We start from the raw sequence: 10,915 nt of genomic DNA on the forward strand, positions 1-10,915 counted from the left end.
ATTCAGGACATACTGAACAGCCAGGTACCAGTGCAAACCTTGCCTAGTGCTTTCTTGCAGAAGGTATGATTTTGGATAGCAAAGGGATTCATACTCTTGTTGTGGTGTGTTGTTCAGTTCCATTAGAGTTGGTTTGTTCTGTTACCCCTACCTGTTAAATGGTTCGGTCCTGGGATTCCCCTTCCTCCCCTGGTAACCCCTGCCCATATGTGAGAGTTGTCAGTTTGTTGTCTCCTCCCCTGTTCCCCTGGATACCTTCTGCTAACCGCCCCGCCGAGTTCCTGTCCATCACCCACTGGCTCCTCCCCTTTTTCCAGAAAGTTCTCCCCTCGGCAGTGGGTGATTGGATCAGGAACAAGAGTTCCTCCCTACTACCCTCCCCATTCGCTAGCCAGTATGTCTATTATGATTTTGTTCCCTCCTAAGTTCTCCCTCATTGGTTACTGTATTGTCCCCACCCTATTGTTCCATTGTATTATATACCATTGTATTGCCTTGCTCCTGGTCTTCTCTCGACTGGCTCCCCTGGAGATGATAAACCTTTGGACTTTGCCCCCAAGAGGAGTCCCTCTTTTCTTTACTCTCTTCGCCTTCCTGCTGCCCACTGCTGCCTCCTGCTGAGGCGCTCCCCGGACGCCCCTGGCACATCTGGGAAGTGCCCCCGCTGTCAGCTGCTGTGCCACAGCTCAGCCGGTACGGTCTCCACCCCTGCTCGGGGGAGTAGAGGATTTGGACAGCAGCGCGGCATACTCTGAAATGGTTCAACAGCTCTAAAGATACCTTCACATCACTGCGTGTCAGACACATGCCTGACATACCTGGAATTAAGAAGCTGTTCTCCTTAGCTCTATATCCATAATCTGCTGAGAGAAATCATGCTCAAGCCCTTATTTGTACTCTGGAAAGAGAGAGAATACACAGTGCAAAGAGGGAGACTCCCCTCCCAACATAAACACCTGCTGTGGGAGGTGTGAATACACTCCTTCCCTTGCTTCTGTGATTGAACAGAAGTGCTCTTGGCTCTCCTTGAGTGATCATGAGGCATAAAACCCGCTTTGTGTGGCATCTGAAATGGCTTTCCATTGCCAGCTTCTGTGTCCCTTCCTTCTTCCTGTGTTCTCACTCCAGAGCTGCAAAAGATTCCTTGGGATAGGTAGGTTTATGCTCCATGGTCAAGTGCTATGTAAAGGGAGATGTCTGGGCTAGGTTTGGACAGAGCACTGGGATGCTGCAGGGTGCCAGTGATGGGGAAATATGCCTGTGCAATGCTCTGTGCTTCAGGTAAGCTATGGTGGTAGCCAAGCCACCTGCCCTGAGAAGAGCCCAGGACTGTCACAGCAAAGTGCAGCTGGTGGTTCAGATGAAATAGGTGATTTCACAAAATGGGGGATAAAATGTAATCCTGTCTGGAGAATGGTGTGGTGCTCACTGGTGTACTACCAGAGAAATAACAGCTTACAAAGACTTAACCCAGAAGAAAACTATCGTCAGGGACCACACCCACAATATGAACCTAGATTGCCAAACAACCCACTTTCTTTATGAAATAAACGCATAACCACAATGCTGCAATGAAATGGAAAAGCAATTTTGCCCAGAGAATAGTGCTTCTAAAGGCACACAGGGCAAAACTCAGAACCCACCACACCCAAAGGTCAGGATAACAGTGAGAAATGAAATGCCAAAAAAATAATGCAATCTGGTAAAAAAAAATCTCAACACATACACACATTACTTTTCTCCTTCCTGCCCTTCCTCACTTCTTCATTTTCTCATCCTAAGCAGATTTCCAGATAGCTGCTAAACTGTATGGAATTTGTGAAGAGAAATCCAGATACTGGGCATATACAGCGCCTCTGCTTATTGACACAAATCTCAAACCCTTAGCAAGGAGCTCAGCATCCAGCATATAGCCAGTACCCAGGGTACAGAGCACTCTGAAGGAGCAGTGTAGACCCTCATGTTTTGTTCAGCTGGAACTCTAGCAGAATGGTCAGCTCTCAAGTAGTTCTGCATCACCTCTTGCCATTCACACATTTCTGCCAACATTTCCTCTTTCAATCAGATAATACACAGTTTAAATGCAGGTTTCATATTTTTTTGGAGCAAGCCAAGGTTTTTCTTAATCCAAGATTATATTTCTCCTGGTTTAGCATGCAAACAGACTGAATTTACTTGATGATTGGCATTTCTAGAGCTCTCCTCTCCTCTCCTCTCCTCTCCTCTCCTCTCCTCTCCTCTCCTCTCCTCTCCTCTCCTCTCCTCTCCTCTCCTCTCCTCTCCTCTCCTCTCCTCTCCTCTCCTCTCCTCTCCTCTCCTCTCCTCTCCTCTCCTCTCCTCTCCTCTCCTCTCCTCTCCTCTCCTCTCCTCTCCTCTCCTCTCCTCTCCTCTCCTCTCCTCTCCTCTCCTCTCCTCTCCTCTCCTCTCCTCTCCTCTCCTCTCCTCTCCTCTCCTCTCCTCCCCTCCCCTCCCCTCCCCTCCCCTCCCCTCCCCTCCCCTCCCCTCCCCTCCCCTCCCCTTCTTTTTAATTTTCTTTTTCGTCTTCTTTTCTTCATATTCTGAAAAAAGCTCATGCCATTTTCCCTCTCCCTAGTTCTTCCCAGCCAGTTGAGAGGCTAGAGTGGGTCAGTTGGTATGTCATTATACATCAGTGCCACATGCCACCACACCTCCTCAATTCTCCCTTTAGTATCACAGTATAAGTGCTTGTACGGTTTTTAATTAAGAAGTTATTATAAAACTGGAGCAGTTGTTTGGTTGCTTTTTTAATCTGAGCTTTGTTAAATGTTGAACTCTGTGTAGAGGTAGCCAGCACAAACAGATGGGGCCGTTTGGGTTCTTTCACTAGGGACCATTGATGGAGGAAGTTTGTAAGCAGTGATGACACTGAGGTAAGCACAGTCAAGGCTCTTGCCTTAGGGAGGGAACCCACTGAATGTGACGGGCAGAAGAAGCCAGGCATGCCTCAGAAGGTGCTGACACATGGGCAAACATGGTGGTGGAATATTGCTGATTGTCAGGTACCAGGAGGAACCAGGCCCCAGAGATCTTCTCCAAGGTAAGTTTGATTATGAGGAGAGGTCACTTGACTGACAACTCTCCTCAAAACCCAAACATTTTGCCTTGGCCTCCTTTCTAGCAAAGAGTGCCATCTTCCAGAGTAACAGCACAGTTGTAATAATGAATGAGGCTCCAAAGTCTCCAAATTCTCCCTTCTGGCTAATGTCCCAGCACTGCAATCCCTGGGTAGCAAAAATCATGAGTCGGCTCCTCCTACCTTCCCAGCAACTTGCTTGAGCCCAGTCAGGTCATGTTTTCAAACTTTTCTCTGCAAACCAGAGGGATGGAAACTTTGTCTGTAGGAATGAATGTTGAGGTTTGTATTCATGTCTTCATTCCAAGCTGAGACTTCAATATCAGCTTTACATTTGTGAAACACTGGATGAATCAGGAGAGCTGGTAGCAACAGGGGGTGTTTTTATGGTCTTTATTGTTGTTGTTTTTTTGGTGGGTTGTTGGTATTTTTTTTTCTTTTTTTTTTTTTTTTTTTTTTTTTTTGTGGGGATAGAGTCTGATTTATACCCCAGGACTGGGGTATAAATGTGTGTTTGAAATTCAGCTTCTGCTTTTGAAGTTCTTTCTGCTCTGAAATCTATTTTGAAAACAAAAAAAAAAATAGTATAAAGTGTATCTAAATGGCACAGCACAATGAACAGATGGTTAAAACCTGTCCATGACTTTTTAGCATAACTCAGTAAGTGTAAAAATGGGAAGTCGGTTTTCTTGAACAACTGTTGGATGCTCCCCTCTCTTACACCAAAATGTTACACTGGGTGGAGAAAAAAAAAGGAAAAAGACTTTGGGTGCAGACAGCAAGCTGGTTTGGGCTAGCAAGAAATATAGCCATATGTCTGCTTAGAGGCAGATGAAGTTAGAGATTGTGGCACATTGAGCTAATGAAGCAATGTTTGCAATATTTGATCAGGAGTGTCTATAGCTAGTTTGGTTGTCTTTATGGGCAGAAAGAGAAAGGGAGGATGAGTGCAGGAAGGCTGAAATGTGACACTTTCCTTTCCTTGGCCGGGCAGCCTGCAAACAACTGCTCCCTGAATATTCCGGTCTTTGACTCTTTAATGAAAAGGTGGTTGTATGTTTTCTTTTTTCATGTAATTTTTTAAAGAGAGAAAAGAGGGAGTAAGAGTGCTTGCAAACCAGTGTACCTTGGGCTGAATGAATAATGTAAGAGCACCATTGTGCCCGAAACATGTGGCATTGTTTACTTGTGTCACAGTAAATGATTCATGTGGAAAAGCTGCATTTGAACAAATGAGATTGATGAGAGTTTTACAGGCTATTTTTGTGTAATTTAAAACAGTGCCTATACATGATGGTAAAAATAAAAAGAAAGATGAGACAGCTAGTGCTGTCAGCTTTTCTCATTCCTGATCCAGTCTTTGGCCATTCCCTGCCTCTGTTCCAGAAAGCCAAGGGTTCAGATGAAGAATTTGTAAAAGAAAAAGAGAAGACAGAGGGAAGATTTTGGTCTTGATCACAGTGACAGATTCAGAGATATCTGAGCTTACTCTTCCACATTAAACCTAGAGTTCTTAGTGCCAGGAAATTTGGGTGATGGTGGGTACAGAGACACCCACTGGCTAGTTGAATGTGTGCTGGGGCAGGAAGGGAAGTGCACAGATGCAATTTATCCATGTTTGTCTGAGCCCAAACGAACAAGGACACAGTGCTGACACTTACTGTCTCCTGTGCAGAGTCCAGGTTACTGAGATAAGTTGCCTCTGGACCTCATCCTCCTAAAGAGGTAGGTGTTGTGCTGTATCCAAGGGTCTCTACTAATGTGCCAGTCTCACTACTCCAGTTCTTCACACCCTCTAGATAAGTCTTTAAGGTTGCTTAAACCTGGAAGCTTAGTTTTCACTGTTATTTAAAGCTAAAGATAGGTTACAGATAACAGTCTTTCAGGAAAAATTTATAGGGGATAAAAGTTGCCATTCTTTAGGCATCCATTAATAATTTATAGGGGATGTAGGAAAAAACAACAGTCAAAAAGGCAAGAAGGAAACTTATAATGGATGATTTCAACCAGAGAGCCATTTGGTGCTGATGTCCCACAGCCAATAACAAATTTCCTTTGTGTTTCTATAAATAATAATAATGTTTTCTTTGCAAAACAGGAAATCCTGTATCCAGTATAATGTAACCTGATAGTGGACTTAAGTCTGCTGAAAGAGAAAGTGTTAGTTACAACCCCCAAAAAGCCCAGAGGTCACAGTAAATTTAGATTTATTTAATACAAATGAAATAGGACATTGACCAAAATCTGCCCATTTGGGACTTTAATAGGGACAGCTTTTCAAAGCTTAAAGCATTTGCTGGCATAACTGACTGAGCATATGCATTTTAAGTGGAAAGGTACTGAGAAAAATCAGGAATTATTCAAGAATATCATGCTAGTTTTTCCAAATCTTATGATTTCATAAACAACAACAACAAAAAGACCACTTGCAAAAAATTCTCTAGTAAAACAAAGAATGAAAAATTACAAAATATATAAAGAACAGGAAAAAGGTCTGATCCCAATGGAGTTAAAATGATATGCTGTTTTTTCAAGCCTGTAAAAAGCCAAAATAGTTTTTTACCTGTTGATACCCATTATAAAGTAATGAGTGCCAACACAAAAAAAGGGATAAATGCTTTTTCTGTACCCATCTGAAATGCTGGGTTGTGGGATAGGAATGTTGGTAGCTGTAACCAAGAGAGATATTCCATGGACATGTACATTTATTACCTGTAGAGATGATGGTGATGATGACGATGAATTTCTATCATAACTGTGAGAATGAGTGACTTTTGAAGTTTTGCTAAACAGTTGCTGTCATTTTGTAGATGAACAAAAAGACTATAGAACAATAAATGTTCACCAAAATGCTTTGGTTAAAATGTTCCAATTTCAAAAAAATTGGTCACTGTTCATAAGGGCCATCAGCTGTGATTTCAGTTTCACTACACTTTTTTTAGTTTGCTTTTTGGTCTGTGAGAAGTTGGCAGAGAGGTGTTGACTGCAGCCCCTGGGTCTCATGGTTGACTTTAACAATCTGAATGGCCAACTTGGCAGGGCACACGCAATGCAACAAGTTTCTGAAGACTAGCAAGAGATATTTCTTGACACTGCAGGTCCACGAGCCAATTAGATAAAATGTGGTGTTGGTCCTGCTACTCATTAGCTAATGGGAGGAGATAGAGAAGACAGGTTTATACTGTTCACACAGGTGCACATTGATAGAATAATAGACAGCAGACAGAAATTGCAACCAACTAAGTTCTTAAGGCTATCAGGACAAATTTTTCTGAAAAAGATGGTAAAATATTGGCACAGGTTCTCTCAAGAGGTTTTGATGTCTCTGTTCTTGGAAGTGTTCAAAACCTGACTGTACTGAGCAACCTAACCCAGCTGGATATGTTTTGAGCAGGTTGGGTTCCATCACCTTCAGCAATCTAATCTAAATTATTCCAAGTCAGTGGTTAAACTGATGGTTCTGTTTTTTAAACCTACAGAAACCTACAGAAAGATACAGAATTAGTTTTAAAATAAGATCTATTATAGCAGAGGAACGATGCCATTAACTGTGATTTCTTAAATCTGTAATATCCCTCTAGCACACTTACTATGTTCTCTCTGTAGTGAAGGTAATCAAACACAGGACTAAAATATTGGATGAGACAGCAAATGCACTTCTCCTTGGAGTCTTTTAAAATCAGCAATTCCATCCCTAATGTTGCTGTTGGCAGAAAAATAAACCATAGAAACAAAGAATCATTTAGGTTGGTTAGAAAAGACCTTTAAGATCATCAAGTATGGCCATTAATGTAATACCTCTAAGTCCACCACTAGACCTCGTCCCCCAGTGCCTTATCTACACATCTATTTAGTACCTCCAGGAATGGTGACTCTATCCCTTCTCTGAAGAGCCTGTCCCAACATTTGACAACCCTTTTGGGATTTTTTTTTTCCTAAAATTCCATCTAAACCTTCACTTGTGCAATATGAGGCCTTTTTCTCTTGTCCCATCACTGGAGAGAAGAGTCCGACCCTGACCTGGCTCTACCCTTCTTTCAGGTAGTTCTAGAGAGTGATAAGGTCCCCCCGAGCCTCCTTTTCTCCAGGCTAAACATCCCCAGTTCCCTCAGCAGTTCCTCATAGGAAATATATCCCAGAATGTTCCACAGCTCCAATGCCCTTCTCTGGACACATTCTAGCCAGCACCTCAATGTCCTTCCTGAACTGAGGGGCCCAGAACTGGACCAAGATTCAAAGTGTGGCCTCACCAGTGATGAGCATGGAGGGACGATCCCTGCCCTGTCCTGCTGGCCACACTATGGCTGACCAGGCCAGGATGCCATTGGCCCTCTATCCCACCTGGGCACACTCTGGCTCGTGTTCAGCTGCTGTTGACCAGCACCCCCAGGTCCTTTTCTGCTGGGCAGCCTTGCAGCTACTCTGCCCCCAGCCTGTAGGGCTGCCTGGGACTGTTGTGACCCCAGTGCAGGACCCAGCCCTTGGCCTTGTTGAACCTCATCCAATTGGCCGCAGCCCATTGAACAATCTGATTTTGGTTGCACTGGGTCTGTGCTCAGTACGTCTGTACTTGGGATTCCTCTTTCATTCCTCCTGCTCATCTCCTGCTCTCATGGCCATTTCAAGAAACAGACTGTACAGGCCTCAAAATTCTGAAATGTGCCACCTTGCATATTTACCTATTTTGCTAAAAAAAAATCTGCAATCCAGGAAGGCAGTGACATGGACTACTGTCAACCCTTCACAAACATCTAAAGAGAAAATAAGTTGAATAGAAGATTCTTGTTAAAAATATTAATCATAACCTTGTATGTGTGGATGCTTTCTTACCACCCAGAGGGTCTATGCTTTTACACTACTGTTATGGGGCCAGTTTGACCTCATCTCTAGGCAGGGAAGTCAAGGTAACCTAGGTAACCTTCAATACAAGTTTATATGGCATTTGGGGTACCTACAAAATTGAATTAGTAACACGACATATATGTTAAACTAATGACTTTGGTTTTTAAGTTGCACATTAAATATGGGGTCATAATTACCTAGGAACATGGGAGAAAGTTCAGGCATCCTGAAATCTTCATGAGATGTGACTCAAGGAACATAAAGTCAAGCTCTGAGCATGGTGACAGGTCTCCTGGTTTGAAGAGGCAAACATTTATCTACTGCCAAAAGTACCTGAGAAACTGATGTCATCTACCTGGACTTGTACAAAGAAGTAGACATTGTCCTGCATGATATCCTTGTCTCTAAATTGGAGTGACACAGATTTAATGGATGAACCACGCAGTGATAAGGAGTTGGCTGGTTGGTCATACTTGAGGAATTATAGTCACCGGGGTGATGTCCAAGCAGAGAGCAGTGATGAGTGGCATTCCTCAGGGATTGGTATTAGGGAAGGCTGTAAACTGAAAGAGAATAGGTTTAAATTAGATATCAGGAAGAAATTCTTCTCAGTGAAGATGGTGAGGTACTGAAACCGGTTGCCTGGGTAAGTGGTGGATGTCTTATCCCCCTAAGTGTTCAAGTCTCAAGTCTAGTGAAAATCCTTGCTTATGGGAGTGGGAGAGGGGTTGGAACTAGATGACCTTTACCAAACCAAACTATCCCATGCTCCTCTGATTCTGTGATAAAGCTAAAGATTTGCATTTGCGTGATTCAAAATGGAAAAACAAGCCATAGATTATAAGCTCAAGGTCTTAAAACATGAGATTTTTTAGTTTGATAAAACAGATTGTGACGTATTCAGAAGATCTGGGCAAAAGTGACATTGAATGAGTGTAGAAGAGCAGAGTGCTCACCAATATAAGAATGTAGAGATTTGGTGTTCTGCATCTTTCTTGAGCTGATGATTTAATTCCTTCATTTCACAACTATTGTTTAAAGTGTTAGTGAAAGAGTGGTGTTTTTAGAATACGAATTCCCACCTGCCTGGGTTTTTTCATTGAGCTTTGTTGACAAATGTTTGCAATGAACTCTAGGAGCAATTTTATGTGAAACATTACACTGAAATATCTTGGAAAAACCCCAAAGGATTGAGTTCTTACCCATTTTCTCTCTTGCTCATTCCCATTGCCTCTTTTTCTCTTCATGTTTAGATGTGTGGCCACTGGATGATTTTCAAAGGCTCCCAGGCTCAGACCTTTGGCTCAGACTCTCACTGATGATGGAGGGCTCAAAGGAAGAATACCAGCATCTTTGTCTTCTCACAGAGAGTGAGATTCAGCAAATGGAAGAGGAACACGATATCTCTAGAGTTTGTCAATAAACCTCTAGGTGAAACAAAAGAATTATGTTTGCACTTCAGATCAGATCTGCTGAGAAATGCCTGCAAACACCAGTACATTGGAGATACGTATTCAAGAACATTTCATCCTTGTGAAAATATTACCCTATTGAAACAGCCAAGGTCACTGAGACCCAGAGTGATCTTCTGGTCACAAAAGTTAAGAATGCCTGGCGGCTACTATAATTAAATTATGAGTGCTAGGAGAATAGAGAAAGCAGTTTTCCCACAAATATTTATTTGAATTTAAGAGTGACTTTAGGCATGACTTTGTTGGGTTTTGGTTTTTTTCCTCCTTGAAAACATTCAGACACTCAAACTGAATGTGAGCACCCAGGCCATCCCAGTTTCCACAGCCTTCAGCTTTAGCCCGACTGAAGGACAAAAGCAACAACCTCAGGTCTGCATCACAGTGGGGCTTTTAGATGTTTGCAACTATCAATTTGCATCTCATGAACATAATCCAGGTGATTACCTGGGTCAGTTAAGAGACGGATAGAATAAGAAATGTTCAGTTCCCACCAGAGCATGTCTATAGGAAAACCACCAATATAAAAGAATATTAAGGTTAGGATAATCTGCCGTGATAATCATTAGCTACTTATTCATCTTTAAAAATCTTTAAATTTAATATTGCTGGTCCTTTTGGAAATGCTCCTTTGTTTGGTCTCATTTCTGCTTTTTGGATTTTGGTTAATTTTCTTTCTTTTCCTCCTGAAATGCTGAGCAGGCAAGGTCACAGGCAAGTACACGCAATATGCAAAAACTTGCTATCTCAAGGCCTCAGCACAAAGCAGAAAAGACATCTCACACCGCTCTTTTTTTGTGTGTGTTTCCAACTACAAGAAAATGTGCAACACTGAGTACTAGAGAAATCATGAGCTGGCCACAAAACACTGAACACACATATGTGTAAAACTGAACTACAAGGGGTGGCAATATGATAGGTTTAGTATGGCATATATGACAATGCTGTGCTCCCACACTAGGTGTTTAACAATTTTCTATTGTTGTTTACAATAGAAATTTTTTATTGTTGTTTAATGCAGCTATACAAAAGCAAAAAATCCCTAAAACTCAAATAAACCAACAATAAATGGCAAAAACCCTCCAGCTGTGTCTCATGTGGTATTTTAACACACACTATGTAAAGAATATTCAGCATCTTAAAGTAAATTTAACCTGCAGCTAGCTGAGGGATTAAACATGACTATTCTCAACTTGAATGACCCTTTCCCCTAAGTCAAGCTGCCCATTTAGCGCCCTTAATAAATACAGGGATAATTTAAACCATGTGGCCGCAAATTGAAAACATGGGCTTTTGAACTATGTATTTTCTTTCTCATGTTGGAACTCCTCCCTGGAGATAGACTCAAGTCCCATGATCTTGTAAAAGACAAATCTGTGTATCTTTTTTATTAAGTGTTTCATGATATATATTTTTTCAGCTCAGTTGCAGTGGATGCATCTGAAAGATGTATTACGTTGACAGTGCACAATACCTCAAAGGCTCTTGATTCATTTATCAACTCAAACTA

General features: G+C 42.1%; 1 long non-coding RNA gene across 1 annotated transcript; it reads left to right on the forward strand.

The window, feature by feature from the left end:
• Window positions 1-203: 203 nt before the first annotated feature.
• LOC135294060 (uncharacterized) lies at window positions 204-10,421 on the forward strand. The gene is made up of 4 exons (XR_010356203.1): window positions 204-394; window positions 2,920-3,058; window positions 4,770-4,819; window positions 9,190-10,421. It is a non-coding gene; the product is annotated as an uncharacterized LOC135294060 (long non-coding RNA).
• Window positions 10,422-10,915: the final 494 nt, after the last annotated feature.

Source organism: Passer domesticus, chromosome 2 (assembly GCF_036417665.1).
Source record: "Passer domesticus isolate bPasDom1 chromosome 2, bPasDom1.hap1, whole genome shotgun sequence".
NCBI classification, from domain to species: domain Eukaryota; kingdom Metazoa; phylum Chordata; class Aves; order Passeriformes; family Passeridae; genus Passer; species Passer domesticus.